Below are 9895 nucleotides of genomic sequence, written 5' to 3'. Positions count from 1 at the left end.
CCAAGGCAAGGGGGGCGCCGCCTCCCCTTTAGGGTTCCCCCAAACCCTAGGCGCATGGGCCCTAGGGGGAGGCTCCCAGCCCACTAAGGGGCTGGTCCCTCTCCACATACAGCCCATAGGGCCCTCCGGGGCAGGTGGACCCTCCCGGTGGACCCCCGGAACCCCTCCGGTGGTCCCGGTACAATACCGGTAACCCCCGAATTATTCCGGTGACCGTATGATGACTTCCCATATATAAATCTTTACCTCCGGGCCATCTCGGAACTCTTCGTGACGTCCGGGATCTCATCTGGGACTCCGAACAACATTCGGTAACCACGTACATCTATTCCCTATAACCCTAGCGTCATCGAACCTTAAGTGTGTAGACCCTACGGGCTCGGGAGTCATGCAGACATGGCCGAGACAACTCTCCGATCAATAACCAACAGCGGGATCTGGATACCCATGTTGGCTCCCACATGCTCCACGATGATCTCATCGGATGAACCATGATGTCAAGGATTCAATCAATCCCGTATACAATTCCCTTTGTCCATCGGTACGATACTTGCCCGAGATTCGATCGTCGGTATCCCGATACCTTGTTAAATCTCGTTACCAGCAAGTCTCTTTACTCGTTCCGTAACACATCATCCCGTGATCAACTCCTTGATCACATTGTGCACATTATGATGATGTCCTACCGAGTGGGCCCAGAGATACCTCTCCGTTTACACGGAGTGACAAATCCCAGTCTCGATTCGTGCCAACCCAACAGACACTTTCGGAGATACCTGTAGTGAACCTTTATAGCCACCCAGTTACGTTGTGACGTTTGGTACACCCAAAGCATTCCTACGGTATCCGGGAGTTGCACAATCTCATGGTCTAAGGAAATGATACTTGACATTAGAAAAGCTTTAGCATACGAACTACACGATCTTTGTGCTAGGCTTAGGATTGGGTCTTTTCCATCACATCATTCTCCTAATGATGTGATCCCGTTATCAACGACATCCAATGTCCATGGTCAGGAAACCGTAACCATCTATTGATCAACGAGCTAGTCAACTAGAGGCTTACTAGGGACATGGTGTTGTCTATGTATCCACACATGTATCTGAGTTTCCTATCAATACAATTCTAGCATGGATAATAAACGATTATCATGAACAATGAAACATAATATAATAATAACTAATTTATTATTGCCTCTAGGGCATATTTCCAACACACATAGCCTATACCATGTCAATGCATCTCCCTTCAAAGATAAAGGCAAGACCTTCTTCTTGATAACATCATCGGGCATACCTGCAAGCTTAAATAATCCACAAACTTCATCCACATATATTAGGTGCCTCATCAAGATGTAATGTTCCATCTCCTGCAAAAGGATTAGCTAGCAGTTTCTCTATCATACCCGAAGGAATTTCAAAGTAGACATTTTCATTCTCAGTAGGTTCAGTAGGTTGAGGAGCAACTCTTTGCTCTACTGGTCGGGATGAAGATACCCCGAACAAGCCCCTCAGAGGATTACTTTCCATAGTAACAAGTGACAGTAAATTCCAGCACACTATATAAATTTTTCCTTACCAAATTCCACCTACCAAAGGCGCTTCACTCCCCGGCAACGGAGCCAGAAAAGAGTCTTGATGACCCACAAGTATAGGGGATCTATCGTAGTCCATTCGATAAGTAAGAGTGTCGAACCCAACAAGGAGCAGAAGGAAATGATAAGCGGTTTTCAACAAGGTATTCTCTGCAAGCATTGAAATTATAGGTAACAGATAGTTTTGTGATAAGATAATTTGTAACGAGAAACAAGTAACAGAAGTAAATAAAGTGAAGCAAGGTGGCCCAATCCTTTTTGTAGCAAAGCGCTCCCGAGGACACATGCGAATTGTCGTCAAGCTAGTTTTCATCACGTTCATATGATTCGCGTTCGGTACTTTGATAATTTGATATGTGGGTGGACCGGTGCTTGGGTGCTGTCCTTACTTGGACAAGCATCCCACTTATGATTAACTCCTATTGCAAGCATCCGCAACTACAAAAGAAGTATTAAGGTAAACCTAATCATAGCATGAAACATATGGATCCAAATCAGCCCTTTACGAAGCAACGCATAAACTAGGGTTTAAGCTTCTGTCACTCTAGCAACCCATCATCTACTTATTACTTCCCAATGCCTTCATCTAGGCCCAAATAATGGTGAAGTGTCATGGAGTCAACGTTCACATAACACCACTAGAGGAGAGACAACATACATCTCATCAAAATATCAAACGAATACCAAATTCACATGACTACTAATAGCAAGACTTCTCCCATGTCCTCAGGAACAAACGTAACTACTCAAAAAGCATATTCATGTTCATAATTAGAGGGGTATTAATATGCATATAGGATCTGAACATATGATCTTCCACCAAATAAACCAACTAGCATCAACTACAAGGAGTAATCAACACTACTAGCAACCTACAGGTACCAATCCCAGACTTAGAGACAAGAATTGGATACAAGAGATGAACTAGGGTTTGAGAGGAGATGGTGCTGGTGAAGATGTTGATGGAGATTGGCCCCCCTCCCGATGAGAGGAGCGTTGGTGATGACGATGGCGATGATTTCCCCCTCCCGGAGAGAAGTGTCCCCGGCAGAACAGCTCCGCTGGAGCCCTAGATTAGTTCCGCCAAGGTTCCGCCTCGTGGCGACGGTGTCTCGTCCCGAAAGCTTGCTTATGATTTTTCTTCGGACGGAAGACTTCATATAGCAGAAGATGGGCATCGGAGGGCCACCAGGGGGCCCACGAGGCAGGGGGCGCGCGCAGGGGGGTAGGGCGCGCCCCCACCCTCGTGGCCGGGTGTGGGCCCCCTCTGGTATTTTCTTCACTCAGTATTTTTTATTATTTCCAAAAATAACTTCCGTGGAGTTTCAGGACTTTTGGAGTTGTGCAGAATAAGTCTCTTATATTTGCACCTTTTCCAGCCCAGAATTCCAGCTGCTGGCATTCTCCCTCTTTATGTAAACCTTGTAAAATAAGAGAGAATATACATAAGTATTGTGACATAATGTGTAATAACAGCCCATAATGCAATAAATATCGATATAAAAGCATGATGCAAAATGGACGTATCACAGGTGCATATAACTAGCAAGATCTGATATAGAACATAGATATAATGGTGACAACATAAAAGGTTCAGATCTGAAATCATGGCACTCGGCCCTAGTGACAAGCATTAAGCATAGCAAAGTCATAGCAACATCAATCTCAGAATATAGTGGATACTAGGGATCAAGCCCTGACAAAACTAACTCGATTACACGATGAATCTCATCCAACTCCTCACCGACCAGCGAACCTACGAAGAAATTACTCACTCCCGGTGGGGAGCATATGAAGGAGGGTTGGTGATGATGAAGACCTAAGATTCCCCTCTCCGGAGCCCCAAACAGGCTCTGGATCTGGCATCCCGATGAAGAATAGGAGGCGGCAGCGGCTTCGTATCGTGAAACACAATGAAACTTCCTCCTATTTTTTTCTCCAAAAATAGGATTTTATAGTGCTGGAATTAGGTCTACAGAGTCCCGAGGGCCCCATAACCCACCAGGGCGCGTCTGGAGGGGGTGGCACGCCCTGGTGTCTTGTGGTCAGCCACCCCCCCCCTCTGGTGCTTCTTGGTTCTAGTATTTTTTATTTTATTCTAAAATAAATCTCCAAAAAGTTTCATCCAATTCCAAGAACTTTTATTTCCGCACAGAAACAACACCATGGTACTTCTGTTGAAAACAGCGTCAGTCTGGGTTAGTTTCATTCAAATCATGCAAATTACATGCATTGGCAAAGTGGTTGGCTATCGGAGAGGCCAAAGTGGTCCCAGGAATGCTCGAATCAATTGATTACATGCATTGGCAATGGAAGAATTGCCCCAAAGATTTGTGGGGAATGTGTCAAGGTCACACCAAAGAGGCCACCATCATACTAGAAGCAGTGGCATCACATGACTTATGGATTTGGCATGCTTTCTTTGGAATGTAGGGTTCTCACAATGATATTAATGTGCTTCAGTGATCTCCGGTGTTTAGGAGGCTTTGTAGTGGGAAATCGTCACCATGCAACTATATTGTCAACGGTCGTGACTAGAACATGGGATACATCTTGCCGAAGGCATCTATCCTCAATCGGCGGCATTTGTCAAGACCATATCCGAACGGCAGGGTAACAAACAAAGACACTTTGCAACAATGCAAGAAGCAGCTAGGAAGGATGTGGAGAGAGCATTCGGAGTGCTTCAAGCTCGTTGGGGAATTGTTCACGCAGTTGCAATGATGTGGGAATCGGAAAAATATGTAGCAGCTCATGACATGTTGTGTTATTTTACATAATATGATTGTCAAGGATGAGGGTGAAGGTGTAGCCCAAACCAATGATTTTGAATCACCTGGAGAACAAGTTTAAATCTCGGAATATCAAGATGCAACTCAACTTATCAACTTTCTACAGATGCATCCGAATTTTCGAGATCATCAGGTGCATGCGAAGCTAATCAATGATCGTGTTGAGCATATGTGGACCCATAATGGAAACCAAAGAGCTTAATGTTTGAGTTGTGCACTTAAAATAGATTTTATGTAAGAGCTATGTACTTTCGGTACCAACATTTGCTATTTACATGAACATTGGTGTGTATGATGGACGTGCATGGATTTGAGAGTCCAGATTTGAGATATGTGGATTCCGGGCACAAGATATGAGGGGTCATCCGTATGTGCCCGCAGGCGTGCCCGGGTGCGTCCGCGGACGTATAGGGGGCGGATTTTCCAATTCCAGTTGTAGATGCTCTTAGGGAGCCATGGGTAGAGATACCACCTACCCCTCTCCATTCTAGCTCCATCGTGGGCGATTCGCACCTCGAGTCCTTGTTTGATCATCTGTGGGTCAGATCTAGGGTTAGTCCTCTTCCTCCTCCTGCCAATTCGTTCGAGTGGTGGTCGGGCAAGGTCGCCGGCAACAAGTGTTCCTTCACTCAGGTTGCGGCGGGATCTGTTTCCTCATGATCCATTGCGTCAACTCTGATAGGTGATCGCGATGGCGACAAGTTTGGTGGGCGGTGTGAGGGGACTGGGCGCGGAACTACGGAGGAGGCCACAACCGCAATCTATCAGGTCATTTCGCTCCTTGCTGTCCGACGAGTAGGTGTGAAAAGGGTGATAAACTCGGACATATGGCACAGTTGTGTCAATCTCTTTGTCCTTGGGAGTGTGTTCCTTTCATGTGCGGCTTTCAGTCTCCTGGCCATGGTTTCTTTTACATTCCTGACTTGTGTGTCCTGCTAAGAAAGCTAGTGATAAAAGTAGTACGGATGTGATTACTATTGTGGAAGGATCTGATAAAAGTAGTACGGATGTGATTCAAGTCCTGCCAAGAATGGATCCTTTCTGGAGAAAGAGTTTCTCTCGAAAGAAGTAAGTGGGAGGAAAGTAGAACTTGATGAAGTATTACCTCTTGAACCGGAAAATGGCGCAACTCAAGAAAATGTTCCTGAGGTGCCTGCACCGACTAGAGAGGAAGTTAATGATGATGATCAAGATACTTCTGATCAAGCTCCTACTGAAATTCGAAGGTCCACAAGGACACGTTCCGCACCAGAGTGGTACGGCAACCCTGTCTTGGAAATCATGTTGTTAGACAACGGTGAACCTCCGAACTATGAAGAAGCGATGGCGGGCCCGGATTCCGACAAATGGCTAGAAGCCATGAAATCCGAGATAGGATCCATGTATGAAAATGAAGTATGGACTTTGACTAACTTGCCCGTTGAGCGGCGAGCCATAGAAAATAAATGGATCTTTAAAAAGAAGACAGACGCGGATGGTAATGTGACCATCTATAAAGCTCGGCTTGTCGCTAAGGGTTATCGACAAGTTCAAGGGGTTGACTACGATGAGACTTTCTCACCGGTAGCGAAGCTGAAGTCCGTCCGAATCATGTTAGCGATTGCCGCATTCTATGATTATGAAATATGGCAAATGGACGTCAAAACGGCATTCCTTAATGGTTTCCTTAAGGAAGAATTGTATATGATGCAGCCGGAAGGTTTTGTCGATCCTAAGAATGCTGACAAGGTGTGCAAGCTCCAACGCTCGATTTATGGGCTGGTGCAAGCATCTCGGAGTTGGAACATTCGCTTTGATGAGATGATCAAAGCGTTTGGGTTTACGCAGACTTATGGAGAAGCCTGCGTTTACAAGAAAGTGAGTGGGAGCTCTGTAGCATTTCTCATATTATATGTAGATGACATACTTTTGATGGGAAATGATATAGAACTCTTGGACAGCATAAAGGCCTACTTGAATAGGAGTTTTTCAATGAAGGACCTTGGAGAAGCTGCTTATATATTAGGCATCAAGATCTACAGAGATAGATCAAGACGCCTCATAGGTCTTTCACAAAGCACATACCTTGATAAGATATTGAAGAAGTTCAATATGGATCAGTCTAAGAAGGGGTTCTTGCCTGTGTTGCAAGGTGTGAAATTGAGCTCAGCTCAATGTCCGACCATGGCAGAAGATATAGAAGAGATGAGTGTCATCCCCTATGCCTCAGCCATAGGTTCTATTATGTATGCCATGCTGTGTACCAGACCTGATGTAAACCTTGCCGTAAGTTTGGTAGGAAGGTACCAAAGTAATCCCGGCAAGGAACGAGATTGAACGAGGTATTGGGATACCGACGATCGAATCTCGGGCAAGTAAACATACCGATTGACAAAGGGAATTGTATACGGGGTTGCTTGAATCCTTGACATCGTGGTTCATCCGATGAGATCATCGAGGAGCATGTGGGAGCCAACATGGGTATCCAGATCCCGCTGTTGGTTATTGGCCGGAGAGTCATCTCGGTCATGTCTACATGTCTCCCGAATCCGTAGGGTCTACACACTTAAGGTTCGGTGACGCTAGGGTTGTAGGGATATGTATATGCAGTAACCCGAATGTTGTTCGGAGTCCCGGATGAGATCCCGGACGTCACGAGGAGTTCCGGAATGGTCCGGAGGTAAAGAATTATATATAGGAAGTATTATTTCGGGCATCGGGACAAGTTTCGGGGTCATCGGTATTGTACCGGGACCACCGGAAGGGTCCCGGGGGTCCACCGGGTGGGGCCACCTGCCCCGGGGGGCCACATGGCCTGTAGGGGGTGCGCCTTGGCCTACATGGGCCAATGGCACCAGCCCCAAGAGGCCCATGCGCCTAGGGTTCAAGGAGGGAAGAGTCCCAAAGGGGGAAGGCACCCCCTAGGTGCCTTGGGGAGGAGGTATTCCTCCCCTTGGCCGCACCCCCCTAGGAGATTGGATCTCCTAGGGCCGGCGCCCCCCCCTTGGCCCTCCTATATATAGTGGGGAGATGGAGGACTTCTTACCCCACGCCTTTGGTGCCTCCCTCTCCCTCTCCAACACCTCCTCCTCCTCCATAGTGCTTGGCGAAGCCCTGCCGGAGTACTGCAGCTCCATCACCACCACGCCGTCGTGCTGCTGCTGGAGCCATCTTCCTCAACCTCTCCTTCCCCCTTGCTGGATCAAGAAGGAGGAGACGTTACGCTGACCGTACGTGTGTTGAACGCGGAGGTGCCGTCCGTTCGGCGCTAGGATCTCCGGTGATTTGGATCACGTCGAGTACGCCTTCCTCATCCCCGTTCTTTGAATGCTTCCGCGCGTGATCTACAAAGGTATGTAGATGCAATCCAATCACTCGTTGCTAGATGAACTCCTAGATGGATCTTGGTGAAACCGTAGGAAAATTTTTGTTTTCTGCAACGTTCCCCAACAGTGGCATCATGAGCTAGGTCTATGCGTAGTTCTTCTTGCGCGAGTAGAACACAATTTGTTGTGGGCGTAGATGTTGTCAACTTTCTTGCCGCTACTAGTCTTATCTTGCTTCAACGGTATTGTGGGATGAAGCGGCCCGGACCAACCTTATACGTACGCTTACGTGAGACCGGTTCCAACGACTAACATGCACAAGTTGCATAAGGTGGCTGGCGGGTGTCTGTCTCTCCCACTTTAGTTGGAGCAGATTCGATGAACAGGGTCCTTATGAAGGGTAAATAGAAGTTGACAAATCACGTTGTGTCTTTCACGTAGGTAAGAAAACGTTCTTGCTAGAACCCTATTTCAGCCACGTAAAACTTGCAACAACAATTAGAGGACGTCTAACTTGTTTTTGCAGCAAGTGCTTTGTGATATGATATGGCCAAAGTTGTGATGTATGATGAATGATATATATGTGATGTATGAGATGTTCATGCTATTGTAATAGGAATCACGACTTGCATGTCGATGAGTATGACAACCGGCAGGAGCCATAGGAGTTGTCTTTATTTTTTGTATGACCTGCGTGTCATTGAGAAACGCCATGTAAATTACTTTACTTTATTGCTAAACGCGTTAGCCGTAGTAGTAGAAGTAATAGTTGGCGAGCAATTTCATGGAGACACGATGATGGAGATCATGATGATGGAGATCATGGTGTCATGCCGGTGACAAGATGATCATGGAGCCCCAAGATGGAGATCAAAGGAGCTATGTGATATTGGCCATATCATGTCACTATTATTATTTGATTGCATGTGATGTTTATCATGTTTCTGCATCTTGTTTACTTAGAACAACGGTAGTAAATAAGATGATCCCTCATAATAATTTCAAGAAAGTGTTCCCCCTAACTGTGCACCGTTGCGATAGTTCGTTGTTTCGAAGCACCATGTGATGATCGGGTGTGATAGATTCTAACGTTCACATACAACGGGTGTAAGATAGATTTACACATGCAAAACACTTAGGTTGACTTGACGAGCCTAGCATGTACAGACATGGCCTCGGAACACAGAAGATCGAAAGGTCGAGCATGAGTCGTATAGAAGATACGATCAACATGAAGATGTTCACCGACGTTGACTAGTCCGTCTCACGTGATGATCGGACACGGCCTAGTTAACTCGGATCATGTTATACTTAGATTACAGGAGGGATGTCTATCTAAGTGGGAGTTCATTGAGTAATTTGATTAGATGAACTTAATTTTCATGAACTTAGTCTAAAATATTTACAATATGTCTTGTAGATCAAATGGCCAACGTAGTCCTCAACTTCAACGCGTTCCTAGAGAAAACCAAGCTGAAAGACGATGGCAGCAACTATACGGACTGGGTCCGGAACCTGAGGATCATCCTCATAGCTGCCAAGAAAGATTATGTCCTACAAGCACCGCTAGGTGACGCACCTGTTCTCCCTGCAGAACAAGACGTTATGAACACTTGGCAGGCACGTACCGATGACTACTCCCTCGTTCAGTGCGGCATGCTTTACAGCTTAGAGCCGGGGCTCCAAAAACGTTTTGAGAGACACGGAGCATATGAGATGTTCGAAGAGCTGAAAATGGTTTTCCAAGCTCATGCCCGGGTCGAGAGATATGAAGTCTCCGACAAATTCTTCAGCTGTAAGATGGAGGAAAACAGTTCTGTCAGTGAGCACATACTCACTATGTCTGGGTTACATAACCGCTTGACTCAGCTGGGAGTTAATCTCCCGGATGACGCGGTCATTGACAAAATCCTTCAGTCGCTTCCACCGAGCTACAAGAGCTTTGTGATGAACTTCAATATGCAGGGGATGGAAAAGAACATTCCTGAAGTATTTGCAATGCTGAAATCAGCAGAGGTAGAAGTCAAAAAGGAACATCAAGTGTTGATGGTGAATAAAACCACTAAGTTCAAGAAAGGCAAGGGTAAGAAAGCCTTCAAGAAGGACGGCAAGGGAGTTGCCGCGCCCGGCAAGCAAGCTGCCAGGAAGAAGCCAAAGAATGGACCCAAGCCCGAGACTGAGTGCTTTTATTGCAAGGAAAGTGG

The sequence above is a fragment of the Triticum dicoccoides genome, chromosome 2A, assembly GCF_002162155.2.
Source record: "Triticum dicoccoides isolate Atlit2015 ecotype Zavitan chromosome 2A, WEW_v2.0, whole genome shotgun sequence".
In the NCBI taxonomy this organism is placed as follows: domain Eukaryota; kingdom Viridiplantae; phylum Streptophyta; class Magnoliopsida; order Poales; family Poaceae; genus Triticum; species Triticum dicoccoides.
Note: the sequence above shows the minus strand (reverse complement) of the source record.